We start from the raw sequence: 19,285 nt of genomic DNA, 5'->3' as shown, positions 1-19,285 counted from the left end.
AGAATGTTCTGTGATTGAGTCAATTTACTCTTAAGTAAACAAGGCACGATTTACCTTGTTTGTTGTGTGGTCTGTACATTCTCTTGTGAGAATGTGGCTATATATATGAATACATATTATCTTGTTTATATTTACAGGATTGAAATAGAATATTCACCTTTCACATGGACATTGGGGCTCCAAGTTCATGGTAGATATAAGCATTCCTAATTATTTTCTTTCACTTTTCACTTTTTGCTTTGGTATTCATGCACCTTTGTTGCAGTAGCTCACCATCTAGGTCCTGACGAAAGCCTGACAATAGGTCTAAGAGGCTGAAACATGTTGACCACCTGCATAGCGCCATAGTGTAGTCATAAGTTTCAACTACCTGGCGTGTTTTTAACATTATCACTCAGACAGTCCTAAATAAAATTGTTTTTGTCTGAGTCGCTAATTTTAACTTTTTCACCACAGCACTGCACACACACCCTAAGCACCACCCTATGAGCAGCAGATTGGCTAGAGTGTACATTCTTCATCCATTTACGCACCATCAGCCAATGGTTTGGGCGGTAGATTTGGATGTTCTAACAAATATCCCATATGATGAGACTCCGCCAAAAATGGGTGGTCTGATGGGAATATCTCAGCCTACTGATACTCTAACACTTGCTTTAGCCTGCTCTCAAAGCCATTTGTACAACCACGCACCATAGACCTTTCAGTCACTGACTGAAACCACCCTTCAAACGGTTAAACTGTGAAAATAACCGTCATAAGATTAGCGTATGAAATTTTCAAAAGAGTGTTGCAAGGAGAGACAAACATTAAGGAAATGAGGAGCCAATCGTTACCTTAAATGTGCACTGCTGCAGAAATCTCGATGTTATATTCTGAAGCAACAAACCAAATGTACGCGAACACCTGCAAGCAGAGCGCCCGTTTTAAAACACTATGGGCCAGATGTAGGTAATCCTGTTTTACCGATTCTAAAATACCGAATTTTACCGATTTGGTATTTTAGAATTGGAAAATGGGATGTAGGAAAATAATTGGTAAAATGTACCGAATCAGTAAAATTCGGAATCTCTGATTCGGTATTTACCGATTCGGTATTTACCAAATCGGTAAATACCGATTCGGTAATTCCCATTCATTCCTATGGGCATCCAGGCCCATAGGAATGAATGGGAATTACCGAATCGGTATTTACCGATTCGGTAAATAATGAATCGGTAAATACCGAATCGGACATACAAAAAACAAGCAATTGAGGATTCAACCAATCCACCCCACCCCTCAACCAAGCAACAGAGGAACCAACCAATACTGTGCATCCACCTCACCCCACAACCAGGAAGTGGCCACACCCATGCAGGTGCAGACTAACTGAACATTCTGGAGAGCTGTGAGACACTGTCTGGCTGTACTGAGCTGAGCTGAGCAGAAGGGCAGGATGGAATCCCAGGACTCCCAGAGGGAAGGGGCAGACCGGAAAAGAAAACTAAAGTTCAGCACAGGTGAACTGCATGGGATGGTGGAGGAGGTGGTTAAACACCACACCCAGCTTTTTGGCAAATAGTCTCTGCAGGTAGCAGAGGCTGTGAAAAGAAACAGCTGGCTGGGAATCCAGGCAAAGGTGAACGCAATAGGGGTGACTACAAGAGAAGTAGATGACCTCAAGAAACGATGGTTTGATCTGAGGATCATTTCAAAGAAGAAGCTGGCAGCACAGAGAAAAGAGGCCAGTGTCACAGGGGGAGGAAGGAGCAGGGCACCTGCCCTTACGGACCTGGAACAGCTTGTGGAGTCCACCCTAGAGCCAGAGAGTGTTTTTGGGATTGGTGATTCTGACAGCTCAGCCCGAGCTGCAACAAAACAAGGTAAGGGACATGTCCAGCAATCCTCCCCCCCTTCCCTGTCCCCCTTCCCCGATGTGGCTGTGTGTTACACACTCCAGTACAGGGTTTAGGATACACCAGCAATGCATCATGGGAGAGGTAGTCATTGCACCATACGTCAGTATAGTCAGCTTGAAAAAAGGCAAGGCATGTCACACACTACATTAAGAGGCAGTTGAGGACCATGAAATTGTGTGACTGGATTGTTTTTAATTTTGAAATACAGGGTTGCAACACCACTAAGCCAATGTCCATATCTGTCCACAGGAGAGTCATCGCGCAGGACTGTGTAGGAGAGGGAGAAAAGGGCACCCAAAAGGGAGAGGAGTGAGGATGCTAGCAGGAGTGCAGGGCCAAGCACTGTAACACCACCTGCACCCAGAACACAGGCAGCTGCCACACCAGAGGCTGGCATAACACCACATCCATCTTCGCCTCTGCTGTATGACTCTCCACAGCAGGACCCACCAACACAGTCTCCATCAGCAGCTTCAGAGTTGTCGGAAGTCTTCAGGCCCAGGAGGCATGATATTCCCCCTCTAAGAATCCTTGCTACGTCCTCTGATGAGGAAAGGGAGGGTGACACCCAAACTGAGCCACAGGAGGCAAACATTGCTGGGCTGCAGTCCACTCCTGAAGGTGTGCACAGAGGTGCAAGACGCCATAGGGTCCGGGAGAGAGTGGCCATGGTGACGGGTCTTCTGCGGGCTGGAGGCCACAATGGTCAAAGTGCAGCGCCTGCAGGCGAAAGCAATTACTTCAGTATAGAGACAGATGCACCACCTAAACAGCAACATGGACAACATGAACCAGGGCATCACCTCCATGGCGGAGAGCATGAGGGACATGGCAGATGGGATGAGGGACATGTCCCAGTGCATGGTGGCACTATGTGAAGAACTGCATGATGACCGCACACAGAGGCGCCGGGAGAGGCAGTGTATGCAGCAACACACAAAGGCCATGAACCGTCTTGCAACTGCCACTTCCCTGCTATGTCGCCGTTCTGTGGCGATGCAAGAGGGACTGGTTCACTGTTGCACAGATCTTTCCAAGGGGAAGGGGAGGGTTACAACTGCTATGGAAGTGCTGCTGACAAACCTGTCAGCCAATGCTGGAGATGTAGGTGTGGGGGACACTGATGACACCACCAGGAGGAGAAGCAGCAGCACACCCATACAGGACATTAGGAGGAGCAGCAGGCGCCATTCTACAGGCCCTGGCTCAACAGCTAATGTTGAATCCCAACCTCTGTCATCCCGCACTGTTGTGCGTGGGCGCAGACAGTAATGCTGCCCACATTCCAGAGAACATGTTAGGGTGAGGTAACCCATGACCGCCTAGTTAGGTTTTCACAATTTGGACCTCAATGATGTGTCATTTGACATTTGCCGTAGCGCCCATTTAACTACGTCATTCACATTCAACCCCTGGCTGTGTCTCCTTACTTACTCAGAAATAGCTGCGTGTGATCTCTGCCCGTCTAAGTCTCCCATCTGTTGCTGGTGCTACTCCTGCTGCATAGGGCTCTGGCTGTTCAGTTCCATCATCAATGTCCTCATGATGTGGTATTTCCACTTCTGTGCCTTTCTTGGTGGCAAGGTTGTGCAGCATCAATCAATCAATCACGGGATTTGTAAAGCGCGCTACTCACCCAGAGGGTCTCAAGGAGCTGGGGCGGGTGGGGGGTCCGCTATTGCTCGAAGAGCCAGGTCTTGAGCTGTTTCCTGAAGGCGAGATGGTTCTGGGTCAGTCGTAGGTGGGTGGCGAGGGAGTTCCATGTCTTGGCCGCCAGGTAGGAGAAGGATCTTCCTCCGGCGGTCATCTTGCGGATGCGTGGGACGGAGGCGAGGGCGTGGCTGGCGGAGCGGAGCTGGCGGGTGGGCGTGTAGAATGTGAGGCGGTTGTTGAGGTATGTGGGTCCCATGTCGTGGAGAGCCTTGTGTGCGTGGGTGAGGAGTCTGAACGTGATCCTCTTGTTGATGGGGAGCCAGTGCAGGTCTCTCAGCTGGGGGGTGATGTGGCTGAAGCGGGGGGTTTCCAGGATGAGTCGTGCTGAGGCATTCTGTATGCGCTGGAGTTTTTTCTGTAGTTTGGCTGTGGTTCCGGCGTATAGGGTGTTTCCGTAGTCCAGTCGGCTGGTGACGAGGGCCTGGGTGACCGTCTTCCTGGTGTCGGTGGGGATCCAACGGAAGATCTTTCGGAGCATGCGCAGTGTGTTCAAGCAGGCTGACGTGACGGCATTGACTTGTTTGGTCATCGTGAGGGAGGAGTCCAGGACGAAGCCCAGGTTGTGTGCATGGTCCGTTGGCTTAGGTGCGGAGCCCAGGGAGGGGGGGCCAACAGGAGTCATCCCAGGCGGAGGGGGATGTTCCCAGGATGAGGACTTCCGTCTTATCAGAGTTCAGTTTCAGCCGGCTGAGCTTCATCCATTCCGCGACGTCTTTCATTCCTTCCTGGAGGTTGGCTATGGCGGTGGCGGGGTCGTTGGTGAGTGAGAGGATCAGCTGGGTGTCGTCAGTGTAGGAGATGATGTTCAAGTTGTGTCGGCGTGCGGTGGTTGCGAGGGGGCTCATGTAGACGTTGAAGAGGGTGGGGCTGAGCGAGGATCCTTGCGGGACGCCGCAGATTACTTCGGTGGCTGCTGATCGGAACGGTGGGAGGCGGACTCTCTGGGTTCTACCGGCGAGGAACGAGACGATCCACTCCAAGGCCTTCCCTTGGATTCCGATGTTGCTGAGGCGCTGTATCAGAGTGTAGTGGCATATGGTGTCGAAGGCTCCCGACAGGTCCAGGAGGATGAAGGCCACTGTTTCCCCGTTGTCGAGCAGGGACCTGATGTCGTCGGTGGCTGCGATGAGGGCGGTCTCGGTGCTGTGGTTTGCTCGGAAGCCGGATTGCGAGGGGTCGAGGGATATGCTGGTCTCGAGGAATGCGGAGAGTTGTCTGTTGATGGTCTTCTCGATGACTTTGGCTGGAAAGGGGAGGAGTGAGATGGGGCGGAAGTTCTTGAGGTCCGTGGGGTCCGCGGTGGGTTTCTTCAGGAGGGCGCTGAGCTCGGCGTGTTTCCAGCTCTCTGGGAAGGTGGCGGAGGCGAAGGAGCTGTTGATGATGTCCCGGAGTTGGGGTGCGATGATGTAGTCGGCTTTGTTTAAGATGTGGTGTGGGCAGGGGTCGGTGGGGGAGCCGGGGTGGATGGTGTTCATCGTGCGGGAGGTGTCTTCGGTGCTGACCGTCGTTCAGGTGTGGAGGGTGGTGGTAGGGGGCGCCGGCTCAGTGGTGGGGTGCGTGGTCTGTGCACCGAAGCTGTTGTGTATGTCGGCGCTCTTGCGGTGGAAGAACGAGGCGAGTAAGTCGCAGAGGTCCTGCGAGGGAGTGATGACGTTGGTTGCAGGCGCTGGGCTGGAGAACTCATTGACGATGTTGAAGAGTTCCTTGCTTTTGTGGGAGTTGTTGTCCAGTCGTTCTTTGAATGTGGTCCTTTTGGTGGTGCGGATCAGTTGGTGGTGTTTGCGGGTGGGGTTCTTGAGGGCTGTCATATTTCTGTAGACTGGTCGTGGCGCCAGGTTTTCTCGAGGGTGCGGCAGGTTTTTTGGAGTTTTTGAGGTCGTTGGTGAACCAAGGGGCTTTCTTGCTGCCGTGTTTGCTGGGGGGGGTTCTTCAGTCCTGCGAGGGCATTGGGGCAGTTGGTGAGCCACTGTGTGAGGTTGAGGGCTGCTTCGTTGGGGTCCATCGTGTTGGTGGGTGGGTTCTGGCTGAGGGAGGTGGTGAGTTGATCGGCGGTGATCTTGCTCCAGCTTCTGCGGGGAACCCGTTGAGGGTGGTGGTGGGTTGTGTCTCTCCTGAAGTTGAAGTGGATGCAGCTGTGGTCTGTCCAGTTGAGTCCGGTGGAGTGGCTGAAGGAGACGTGCTTGCTGGAGGAGAAGATGGGGTCAAGCGTGTGGCCGGCGTAGTGGGTGGGGGTGTTCACCAGTTGTTTGAGTCCGAGGATGACGAGGTTGTCCAGCAGGGCGGCGGTGTTGCGGTCGTTGTTGTTCTCCAGGTGGAAGTTGAGGTCTCCTAGGAGGATGTAGTCTGAGGAGGTGAGGGCGTGGGGGCTGATGAAGTCCGCGATGGCTTCGCTGAATTGTGTGCGTGGTCCCGGGGGTCTGTAGACGAGGGTGCCTCTGAGGGTGGTCTTGGGGTCGGTGTGTATCTGGAAGTGAAGGTGTTCGGCGGCGGTGAGGGTGTCGTCGGAGTTGGTTGTGATGCGGATAGTGTTTCTGTGGACGATGGCGATGCCTCCTCTGGTTTGGTTGGCGCGGTCCTTCCGGGCGATCTTGTAGCCATCCGTGATGGCTATGGCGATGTCGGGGGCTGAGGAGGCATTCATCCAGGTTTCTGTGAGGAAGGTGACATCTGGTGAGGTTGTGTCGAGGAGGTCCCAGAGTTCGACGGCGTGCCTGTGGACGGAGCAGGAGTTGATCAGGATGCACTTGAGGTGATCGTTTCTGGCTTGGCGGGTGTGGAGCGGGATCGGGTGCAGGAGAAGCTGCAGGCGTGGCAGGTGAAGGCTCCGTGCGTGCGTTTTGGGGTGGCTTGGTAGCAGGCTGGCTGTCGGTCGGTGTTGAGTGCATGGAGGGTGGCGGCGCCGTATCTCCGTCGGGTTGTCTGGCTCCGATGAGGTCTAGGGGTTCTGGCGCTGGGCACGGTCCAGGCGTGGACGGGCGTAGACGGGATTGCCTTTGGTGCGCCCGTTGCGCGTAAGTTTGGAATCCGCCATACGTAGCGCGGTGGGAGGGAGGGGCAGCTGGGGGGCGGGAGCGGGGTGGCGCAGGGAAGGATGCAGAAAGGAAAAAGGGGGGCCGCAGGGGAGCAGCGGCAGGGAGCGGGGAGGGGACAGAGGTGGGAAAGCGATCCCAAGGGGCAAAGGGCGAACGGACACACAATAGGGGCACCAACAACAGAACCTAAGCACAGGGAACAAAAAAGTGCTAAAAGAAACCTTGCCACAGGGCTGCGGCGAAGCGGAGTCAGGGAGACCGGGCGCACTTAGGGGGAGCCGCGCGGCGTGTGGAGCGACCGGCACCGACCAAGGTCAGGTCAGGTCACAGCTCACCGTCGCGCAGTCAGTCCCTAAATAGCCGGTGGGAGGGAGGGGCAGCTGGGAGGCGGGAGCGGGGTGGCGCAGGGAAGGATACAGAAAGGAAAAAGGGGCGGGCGCAGGGGAGCAGCGGCAGGGAGCGGGAAGGGGACAGAGGCGGGAAAGCGATCTCAAGGGGCAAAGGGCGATCGGACACACAATAGTGGCACCAACAACAGAACCTTACCACAGGGAGCAAAAAAGTGCTAAAAGAAACCTTGCCACAGGGCAGCGGCTAAGCGGCGTCAGGGAGACCGGGCGCACTCAGGGGGAGCCGTGCGACCGACCAGCATGGCACAGGTTGCAATGATTTTACAGTAGATGATAGGAGTGTACTGCCGTGCACCTCTGCTCTTGTGGAGGCAGCGGAACCTGCTTTTTAAAAGTCCAAATGTGCATTCAACATCGTTGCGTGTTGCTCTGTGTGCCTCATTGCAACGCCCCCCACTCCTGGTAGATGGATTCGGGTAGTGGGTGAGAACAAAGGGCCGCACAGCATAAGCGCTATCGCCTAGGTGGAAAAGAGAGTGCCATTAGTTACATACTCAAAATACATTAATCTTTAGCACAACATTGGCACCAGGAACATCATTCTATCGCACAGCTCAGATTTGGGGTGTTGGAAAAAGTTGAGGAACAACCTGACAGGGACATGTCTAAGCTGCTTTCGCAGCGAGAATGCCACTGGATATGGTATATGCAAACATTGTCGCCCATGGGGCTCAATGATAAATTCGAACTGGCCTGTTTTCTGTAATTTACAGCTTCATTAGCTACATGTAACCATTATGGATTGATCTATTATTGATTACTGCCTTGCAATATTCTTTCAAGATCTTGTTTAGATAGTAGATTTTTGTATTAGAATAGGTTACCTCACATTCATGTACTTTCACTTCTTTCACTTTGGGTGTCGGAGGACATTTCTCCCCACTTTGTTCACTTATTTCACAGCACTTTAACATTGTTTCTTTTCAATCTCCTTTTGATTATAATTCACAGTTTTTATAATTTACCACTTTTATTTATTTTCTCCTTCCTGTATTTAGTAAGGCGCATGACTCTTCTGTAGCTGTTTTTGCACCGAAAACGTACTCTTATTATCATTTAGAGTCACTCTTTCACCGCTTTAATATGGCGGTGAACTTTCTGTTTCATACTCGTGCCATTAAACTAGTCCTCTTTGCAAACGAACACGGCGCGTTAACCCACACCGGCGTTGTTACAGAGATAGCGGAGTTTAGACACTGGCACCACGGTTGAAGTTGTCATTGCGATTAGCGGTAAGAAATTTTTATACTTCGGTTTCATTTGATTCACTAGTAATCACTTCACATAGTGTTTTTACACGGGCGCTCTGCTTGCAGGTGCTCGTGGACATTTGGTTCGTTTCTTCTGAATATAACATCGAGATTTCTGCAGCAGTGCACATTTAAGGTAACGATTGGCTCCTCATTTCCTTAATGTTCGTCTCTCCTTGCAACACTTTTTTGAGAATTTAATACTCTATTCTTATGATGGTTATTTTCACTGTTTAACCGTTTGAAGGCTGGTTTCAGTCAGTGACTACCTCCAGAAGCTGATTCTGGATTGTGGCATTTTGCCATTCAGTTCTGTTTTTAGGTACACATACCGGTTTTCAGCTCCAGATGCTTTTGCTTCACCATTTTAGTTTTACTCTTTTGTCTACATCTTCACCCGTATTTGCGATGCTTCACAGGTTGGACATACTTTCTCTTTTATTTCCTAAGCCTCCCATCACCACTTCTTCACGCTCGGTTTTTCTTAATTATTTTTTGATTCTTTCTCCATTACTTTCTAATTTTTATCGTGACGCTCTTGGGGATTGGTACTTTTTCAGGCACACATTTATGCTTTTGAGCTCTTGTCAGCCAGACTTTCAACTATTGAAGCTCATGATGATTCTTTTTGAACTTTTTTGATGCAATTGATGCTGTTTATTGATTACTATTGATTAATTGTATTGCCACTTAGATTCACTGTTGATATCTTGAAAATTATGGTCGTACACTGATATATGACATAAAAGTAGTGCACTAGGTTAACCTAGATATCAATCTAGGTATTTTTCTTTTCACTTTCTAAAAGTGGCATTTTCCAACACACAATTTAAAAACCACCTTTACTAAAAGATGTGTTATTAAATTCTGAGTTCAGAGAGCCTAAACTCCATTTCTATATCATGTCCCAATGAAAAGCTGCACCTGTAAGATGTTACAAGGCAGCTGCCATGTTAACATTTGGGACAGATTGCCTTTTAATAATGAAAATGAAATGCACAGTATTTCCCTATCAGAACATGTAAAACACACCAGTACATGCCCTACTTTTCACATACACTGCACCCTGCCCATGAGGGCACATTGGGCCTAGACTAGTGATGGCTTGCATATAAGAAAAGGGAAGGTTGGGCCTGGCAAGTGGGGGCACCTGCCTGGTCGACATGGCAGTTACAAACTGTGCCCACAGACACTGCAGTGGCAGGTCTGAGACACATTCAAAAGGCTGCTTGTGTGGGAGGCACAACCAGTGCTTCAGTCCTTTTTTTGGGGAATATTTTTATTGATTTTATATCAGCAGACAGTTTAACAAAGGAAAAGAAGAAAAAAAATAGGACTCATTGGTACAGGGAACCAAGTGACCAGTCCTTATATGCAATAACATAAAGAAACACAAACAACATTACAGACTCTTAAGATAATCAATCAATAATAGTCAAGTGATCAAATCCATTTTGAAATAGGAGCCCACACATTTCGACCGAATGTTTTATTTTTTAACCCCTTCAATTCATAAACCGCAGTCTCTAATTGATATATAGATAATAATTTCGATTGCCAGTGGTTATAAGCCGGAGGCACGGGGTCTAGCCATCGAGAAGTAATACAAGATCGATATATAGACATACAGACAAATAAAAATCCTTCCTCTGGAGCTGCCCTGATTACTATTTTGTGTGTCTGAATTCCAAAAATTGCCAATTCTGCAGTCATTTGTACGTGTATCCCCAAACTAGTAGTTAAAAAATTGAACATCCCTGATGAATTGGGACAACTTAGGGCAACTAAAAAACATATGAATAGAATCAGCAGCTCTATATCCACATCGCTTACACCTATCACCCTTGCCCGCTTTCCATTTCTCTAATTTGGCAGGTAAATAATATAAGTCGAAAATAGACATAAAATGTTGGCTTTTTAGTGAGCCGTTAAATAAAGTTTTCATTGATAGTTCTAATGCTCTAGACATATCTATTTTGTCTATTTCCAATTTCCTTTGCCATTTATTTTCAAATATAGATAGATCATCTTGAAGTCTATTTATCATTGTGCGATACACCTGGCCTATTTTCTTTTCCTTTCTGCTAGCTTCAAGTACATCAACCTTATTCATCAGAGGATGATCTAGAAGTCTCTTAGAATCCAAAAAGCTACGTAGTTGAAGATATTTTTAAAAAATCCATTCTCAAAAGATTATATTTATGCTGTAAAAAAGAAAAAGTAGCAACCTGATCCCCCTGATAGAGGTCTCCTAGCAAATGAACACCTGAATAATGCCATTTTTTCATCACATGGTCCCTGAAGATCTCGGGTAAAAAACAACTAATTAGCAAGGGCGTATAGTAATTTAAATCAGAGCAAAGGCAAAATCTTTTCTTCAATTGTTTCCACATTTGAAAAGCGGCTATTACGATTTTAAATTGTGCTTCAGTTCTACTAGTAAGAAAGATTAGAGTACCTACAAGGGATTCATTTGAAGGATATACTTTTCATAAGCTTTATCTTATATATATAGTGACATCCAATGACAATTTTAGAAATAACTCAAATTAATTTCAACAAACTTTTTAAAAAAAGGAAATCAATTACAGCTGGGTGTATCAACAGAGAAAGGTTAAATTTATATTGAAAAAAAACATAAGAATAAGGGCACAGAAAAAAACAACAAACAATTTAAACATACATTGACAACAAAAAACATATAATTTAGAGATATAAAGGTATCGTGATTGTCAGTATGTGTCGACCCATCTTCATTAAGCAGTATAATGAGACTGTCCTCAACATATGATACAGAACTCAAGGTATGTTGATTAACAATAACTAAAGAAGAAGAATGGGGTAGAAACTAGTGGCATTTGATTTATAGGCCTTGGGCACACACAGTGCACTTTACTAGGTACTTACCCGTAAATCAAATCTGCCAATTATGGACAGCCAATCAGAATCACAATTTACACAGAATGCATATGTGCTTTAGCACTGATCAGCAGTGGTAAAGTGCCCAGAGTCCTAAATCCGTCAAAAACAGGGTCAGAAAAATAGGAGGTGAAATAGCCGGGCCCTTAAATTCTAGACCTGTTCTAGAATCACAATCTGACGATTCTTGTTAGCAGTATGGAAGTGTAGAGGGGAGAAAATTCATTATTATTGTCAATCAAATCAACAAGAGATCCTTTGAACACATAGTGACCACAGACATCTATGTACAGTTAGATAATTTGTTACAAAGCCCAAAAAGAGACACCTCAAAATGACTGTGTACAAATACATCGGAATCAGCATTAAGCCAAGTCTGCGTATCCAATGAAGACAATGTACCATATGTAAAACAAATAATTCAAGAAGCAGGATACAGAGGATCAGAAAGCATGAATCCAAGTTTCCCTGCGTTGATGGTTGATGAGTATAAAGCATTAATCCATCCCTACACTCGTGTTAAGATGACATACCTACTTAAGCATCTTCAGGAAAAGAATTAAAAGGTGTCAGCCTGTGGAGTCTTCCTAAGAAGTATCCCCATAGTTAATGGATCATGTAGCATGAAGCTTCAGGGAGAGAGCTTGCTCTAAGATGCTCTCTCTTTGAAGGCAGAAGAAGCGGGCACTTTCCTTACTACCACCAGTACATTATTGTGGTCTCTTTCCCAAGATTCTTTGCGGGTCATGCCATCTACTCTGAGTACAATCCTAAAGGTAGTTTTCCATGGGATAACAGTGTTCTTCTTCTTGAAATAGTTTGTCCTTGGTTTGTAGGCATTCTCCAGTGTGAAGCACAATGACCTTCCTTTATTGACTTAGGCTAATCTATTGTAACGTCTTCTCTCCTTGCCTGACTAGTTAAGCAAAGGCATTTTTCTAGCTAACAAGAGTGCTTATTTCACCTGCAACACAAAACTTGAGAAAGAACAAATTCTATAGCACACATGAAATTCAGCTATTAATTCTAAAGTGAGCGTTTCCAAGGAAATGCATTTTAGGTCTACAAGATTGAGCTAACATAAGAAACCAGTATATGCGTTTCACGAATTTGCTTAAGAAAATAAGGCACATTCAATTAATGCATTTACCTACATTTAAAATGATACAATTTATAAACACGTTTAGTACATGAATAATTGTCAGTTTCACAACATGAGTTTTTCACGTTATTTTCTACTAGCTACATGCACTTTCTACATTAATTCTCTATGTTACTTTTCAAAGGCCTAAGCACAGCACGTTTCGAGTTAAACTTAATTCAAATTCTAACACTACATATTAATACAACAAAAGATTATATGTGGGTGTGCTCGATAGTTGTGATTATGATGCACCCCTACTAATAAAATCAGATTTCTGCTACTTCAAAGGCAAAATGCCAAAGGTTTGGGGATAAACCTGCAAAAAGGGCCTGGTCTAACAATAAAGGTATTGGTGAAATACACAAAAGGCCCAATGACCGAAATCATTTATTAAAACTAACTAGGACAAGGAATATAGCACAAACAAAGCCAACCGATATATTATTTAAAACTTGTGTCTACCATGCCACAGCATGACAGCTGAGCAGTGAACCAAGTACAGATGGCAAACTGTCCCAGCTTCAATCTCCGAGGATGGAGGAAAAAAGCAGTTTTCAGAATGTAAGGAGATTTGAAAATTAAAGAAAGGCAACCACATGCCCTTGTAAGAGAAAATTGTTCTCTTGACACGTGTCACATGGTCAAGCAACACTTCGTCCTTCTGGGTTGAGTATGAAGGCGAACAAGAGATCTTTTTATGTGTAAAACATTTCTCTGGGTTTCTTGTAGGGGTAAAACATCCATTCATCATTGAACAGCCTATGCCACTCACTGCAAATTTGAGGCCCCATCTGTTTCTTAAGGATTAGGGTGAGCAGGAAGGCCTATAGCTGAGCAATATTGAGACCTGCATAAGATGTTACCAGCACTTTTTCTGTGTAGAAATGGATCCTTGTGTACAGTTGTTTTCACACAAGGGCAAGCAGTTTCTGACAGAAGGAAGGGTCAAACCATACCCCAAGTTGGCCTTTAGATTACCGGTGATCAAGCAGTGGGCCTAGCAGGGCCAAAGAAGTGAGGAACTTCATGGGCCATGAGAATTAGTCACTGAAATTTGAGCAAAAAAATAATTAATCTTTTATTCAGTGCATTCCTGTTCCACTACTGGGAGCGTGCATACAGAGTTGAGAGGAAGAAATTTTGGCACTTGCAATTTGGGGGTCATTATCCCTTCCCAAAGCAGCAGTACTAAAAACAAATTATAGGAAAAAAGAAAACACAAAAAAGGAATTGATCTAACTGTTAAAAACGTTTTTTTTTTGCTTGTGACTAATTAAATTGGGTTCATGCCGTGGATTAACTCCAGCAGACCAACAGATGGTGTGTGAGAACCCCTTCCAGACTAATCCCTCTAGTTGGTGTGTGACTGATACCACACTTACGAATACGAATTAGAGAATTTTCCAAATCCCACGCCAATTTCCAACCCATCCGGGACTGCAAACATCCACCTAAGGTTCACTAACCTAGAAGAATCTAAACACCATCACCGGCGCAAGTCTCCAACTGAGGTGGGACTCCTTTACACGCCTGAATGAATGTGCTCACTAACACTATCTTCACTGTCCTGATGAAGACCCTAAACTGAGGAACCACCCGCCCTTACTACCGGGGTCGAAACGTCGACAACAGTACTCTCCAACATACACGTCACACTAGAATTTGCCATATTTGGTCCTCGTGTATTGTTTGTATAGGGAACAGCGTGATCTATTATAGACGGGAAATGTTTTAAGATTAATTTTGAATTGTCTACAGGACACAATTCCTTTTCTTTGTCCCTCCATCTATTCCAACCACACCCTACCCTACTGAATCTGGAACCCCTCTTTTTGACACCCACTGAGCACTATTTTGAACAATGACCACATCCATTGTTATGTATTGTATGAATTAAATACAAAATAACTGTGTAAATATTGGATATCACTGGTTATAGCTGAATTAAATTCAGTTCAGTTTTGACTTGGTTTATGTGTACCTTCTAACCATTTACTGATGAAATGAACGTCATGAATATGTTATGTAACCGACCACTTCTTTTTGTAACTACTAATTAAATTGAACGCTAGGTTTCTGTGAATTTGGTACTGCTTTAAACTACTGTTTTTTCTGCCCATGGCAGTTTGAAAATCTGTCCTAGTTACCCCTGTACTGTGCTTAGATATGCAGGGGCATCCCCCAGCCCCCCTCCCTTTGAGTCTTTAAAAGTTAAAAAGGCAAACTGCACCCTCAGGGACCAAAAGGAGTGTGTTTATGAGACTGCTGAATCTGCTTAAAGGTTTTAAAACTGTGTTTGGAAAGTGTAGGTAACCCTCGTTTTGGCTAGAAAAATAGATTTTTTGAAATGCGTGAAAAGCAGTATTTAAATGCCTTAGATTTGGGCCTACCTGCAGTGTGAACCAGGACCAGCAAAGTGTGGATTTAGCCAGTCTCTATGCAAGGAGATTATGTTCTTAAGGAGCAGCTCACGGCTCTAGAGGTCACACACGCCATATATAAGTTTACCATTGGATGTTACATCTGTGCTCTGATTGGCTGCTGTATATGTCATTTCTATTGGGTTTAGAGATAGGTTTCTGATTTGCTGAAAGTTCTGGGGTTCTGATTGGTCCCTGGGTTAGTGATTGTATTGGACTTAGGGTTAGGGTTTTGATTAGTGGATAGGACTAGGGTTTCTATTGGGCCTAGGGCTTAGGGCTTGGTGTCTGATTGGCTCCTAGGGCTAGGGCTGCGATTGGCTGTAAGGGCCTGCTCTCCTATTGGTCCTAGGGCTTAGGGCTAGCGTTCTGAGTGGTTAGAGATAGGGCTCCTATTTGCCAAAGGCCACCTGACCTAAGACTATTTAAGCTTAATGTTCAGGGTGTCTCAGCCCGGATGTCGGGGCTAAGGGCAGAGAGGATGAGGGCAGCTGCCTATTTGGGCCTGTTTGGCACTGGCCCTCCTAGGGTGAGAAATGATGCCCTTTTTTCCACTCACCTGTAGCCACCATAACCCATCCACATCCATAATCTTATTAACACATTCACCACAAATGCACTCTACTCTTTTATTACAAACGCATCCTAACCAGTTTTCATCGTCACAATAACCACCAAAAAATACCACAAACCACACTTATACACCCTTCTACCCCAACTAACACACAATGGCACCTTCACCCACACACAAAACACCAATTTATCTTATACCACTAACAAATTCACACATCGCCAACACAACCCGAATCCACACTATACGTAACTATATCCCATCCAGACACACACTCCCTCCTCATACAAAGCACCAGCTCTACCCTTTACTCACTCCTAGCATACCCTTTTCTCGCCACCAAATCTATACTCAATCTTCCATCATTTCATTCACCAACACCCACTTCCTCTTTTTACCTATAAAACACACCACACAATGCTTACATTCCACAAAAACATCTTACCTCTTCCAGCAATCATATCTAATATAAACCATCTTAGCTCCTATCCATCCCCTCCTACACACCACATACACGCCTTTCCAAAACACATCAACACTCCCTTTACCATTCTGCTTCCACTCACTAACAATACTTTACATACAAATACTTCTAAGAAAACAATTACATCCTCAGCTCCCCTCCCTACTCCTGAAAATCAAAACATAGAACACACACCAGCACAATAAAATGTCACACACACACTACCGCCTAATACTTTCTGTTACAAACTAGAAACATACACCTACTTTCACACTCTTCGCCACACAAAAAATACACGCCCTAAACCAACTCTACCTCCAAGGTTTCTCTCTTCCCCACACCTAACACATATACAGCAATGCAGCAACTCTCTTTCAACTGCCTCTCATCCGTTGGACAATTTAAAACTATGCAACAAGACCCACATGCTGCACTACCACCCAGAACTCCTACACCTCCCACCCTAACCAGACACAAATGAAGAAGAAAATGTCACACACACACTACTTCTTATTACTTTCCGTTACAAACTAGAAACATACACCCACTTCCACGTTCCTTGCTACACAAAAAATACACACCCTAAACCAACTCGACCACCTAGGTTTCTCTCTTCCCCACACCTAACACATATACAGTAACACAGCAACTCTCAGTCAACTGCCTCACATCGATTGGACAATTTGAAACCTTGCAACAACACCCACATGCTGCACCACCACCCAGAACTCCTACACCTTCCACCCTAACCAGACACAAACAAAATAAACATGCCACTCTTCACAACTTTGTATCCCCTTATCTACTGTCTACTCTAGAAAAACAACACAGCTCACCATTTCACTCTCAACCACCACTCTCAACCACCACCTACACATGCAGCCCCAACAAAATGCCGTCCTAGCCTGCTTGACAAGAAATACAAAACAGAAAAGCTACACTATTGCTATCCTCATACAGCTAATACCAGCACTAAAGCCCTGCTACAAGTCTACAAAATACTGCTTACTCTTCTACAAGACAAAGTCACACTATCACCAAAACACATTTTCTAAACTGCCTACCAATAAATGCTTGGTCACTTTCTAAAAATAAGCATCACATCTAGGACCTTCTCACTGACTCAGAATCTGACTTACTCTTCATAAGTAAATCATGACATGGCTCCAGTGTTGCATGAAGCCATTTGTCTAGGCTATCAAACTATCACACAAAATAGTATAGCCAAAAGAGGAGGTGGCATAGCTGTTGTATTCAAGTAAACATTAAATATCACTGATGCTCGCAATGTCTCCTTACAAGGGTGTGAGGCCCTCTTCACCAGATGCAACCATACACCATCTTCCTCCTGTAACTTCCTACTCATTTATGGCCCTCCACCTTGCAAAGCAATATTCTCAGACACACGTCCAGATACAATTTCAAACCTGAAAGTACTACACTCCAACGTATGCATTCTTGGTGATCTAAACATTCAGTTTGACAAACCCAATATTCCCTATCCAATAGCGAGACCCCATTAGCACTAGAGACTACTGTTAAAGTCTGTGAGGGAACCAGGCAGGGCTTGGACGGTTCAGTTGAATCCAATCAGTCAGCTTTAATATCCACCCCCTGAGACGAACAGGGATCATTGGTTCTCCCCTCACCCCCACCCCCACCCACAGCCTCCTTTCTATGAGTTGAATCTCTTTTTCCAAGGCAATAGTTGCCTTAGCCAAAAAAGTATCCAATGATGTAATGGTTATCTCCGCTGTAGAGACAGGACTAGCCTTCCTCTTACCCATAGTGCAATCGATGATTGGAATGTCAATGTTAGAGGGGGAGCCCAGCCTAGCCCCCTCCGGGCTCTGAATGGCATGGAAGGGCCCATGCTTGGCACAGGCTTCTCCTGGTCATGGCCCGGGCACAACCCCTCACACACCCTGCGCCACAAGTGCAAGGCGCGCTTTTATGCTCAACTTCCTGAAGTCAGAGGGGTGGCCGGGAGTTGTAGTCTCCCCAGCAGCGTATGCGTGGTGTCCCACTCAACAACAATGTAGGCTGCAGAAGACAGACAGGGAGGCTGGCAGATACACATCTACCCACAAGCAAGAACAGCATTCAGGGTATAGGCCTCAAAGGCTTCCTGGCCTTTGATATGCTAGCCAGAGCCTCTCTAGATTGGGAGATGCCCACCCCCTTGACTAGGCCTCACTTTTGGTGGCATGGTCAGCAGGAAACATATTAGTCAGGAGAGGTGTGTCCCCTATCTGCCAGGACCACCCCTAAGGTGCCCTGGACCTAGGTGACCCCCTCCTTAGGAAATCAGCCATCCTGAATGTAGTCACCCTAGAGACAAGTAGCCTATTGTTTGTCATCTACCAGAACCTGTAACAATCCTAAATTCGGTATTTACGAGCACCCCTGAACCTTGATCCTCAGATTTCTCTGTCCCAAGAAGAAAAGGGATGAATAAGGCTCCATGCAGCCGAGCCTAGAAGATGACCACTGATTTGGCCCCAGCCCTACCGGCTGGTCTCCTGCTCAACAACACTGCAAAGAAGATGATGCCTGTCCCGTGGCCAGCAACTTTCAAGATCCCCAGGAAAACTGCCATCTCATCAACCAAAACCAGATCTCGCGAGTACAGCAGCCCTGTTCAAAAGAACCTACACCAAGAATTACAGATAGAGGCAGATCTGTGACCCCTGCCCACTCCACACTCAAAGCCCATGGCATGAGTTCGAGTTGCGCACCAGTCCTGTGAAGTCTCCTCAGAATTCCTGACCTCGTCTCCATTGGTGGACCCTGACCTCAACTGGTTTTGAATAGGAAAATTGTTGTAAGCTCAATAAATACTGGATACAAAAGGAGCTACAGTTGAGTTTATTGAAGAGTAGTTGATCTACACAGCTAATCATCTGCCAGCAGTTTTCTTCTGTCCCAGTTCACCCAGCATTGAAATAATAACATTCCAGATGCAGTGACATCACAAACCCATTAAACTCAGCTCAACATGAAATCCCCAGTAGTATAGCTTAACATACAAAGAGCTTTAAACATGGCAAGCACAATGTACCTAGAATATAAAATACCTCCTTTTCTTAAACCATTAAACAAAGAATAACATTTAAAAAAAACAAAAGGCAGAAAGAAAACGAAATAAGATATGAAACAGTAAAGTATTAATCACAAAATCTTCATGGAACAACCTTGACTCTTGAGCTTCTCCTATTCTGTAAAAGAGAGGTAGGTTGAACAGAAACACTTCCGTCATCACATTCAGGATAATTACTTTTGGAACAACTACTAGAACTAGATTTAGTTTTAACAACCGTAGACACATTCCACCAATTTCCCCCTACTACTTGGATAGAATTATTACAAATCTTAATTACTTTAACAGGATCACAAAACCTAGCCCTACCTTTCTTGCTATTCACAGGTTTTTTGATCCTTACAAAATCACCAACACTCAAC

Source organism: Lissotriton helveticus, chromosome 4_1, assembly GCF_964261635.1.
Source record: "Lissotriton helveticus chromosome 4_1, aLisHel1.1, whole genome shotgun sequence".
Lineage (NCBI taxonomy): Eukaryota > Metazoa > Chordata > Amphibia > Caudata > Salamandridae > Lissotriton > Lissotriton helveticus.
Note: the sequence above shows the minus strand (reverse complement) of the source record.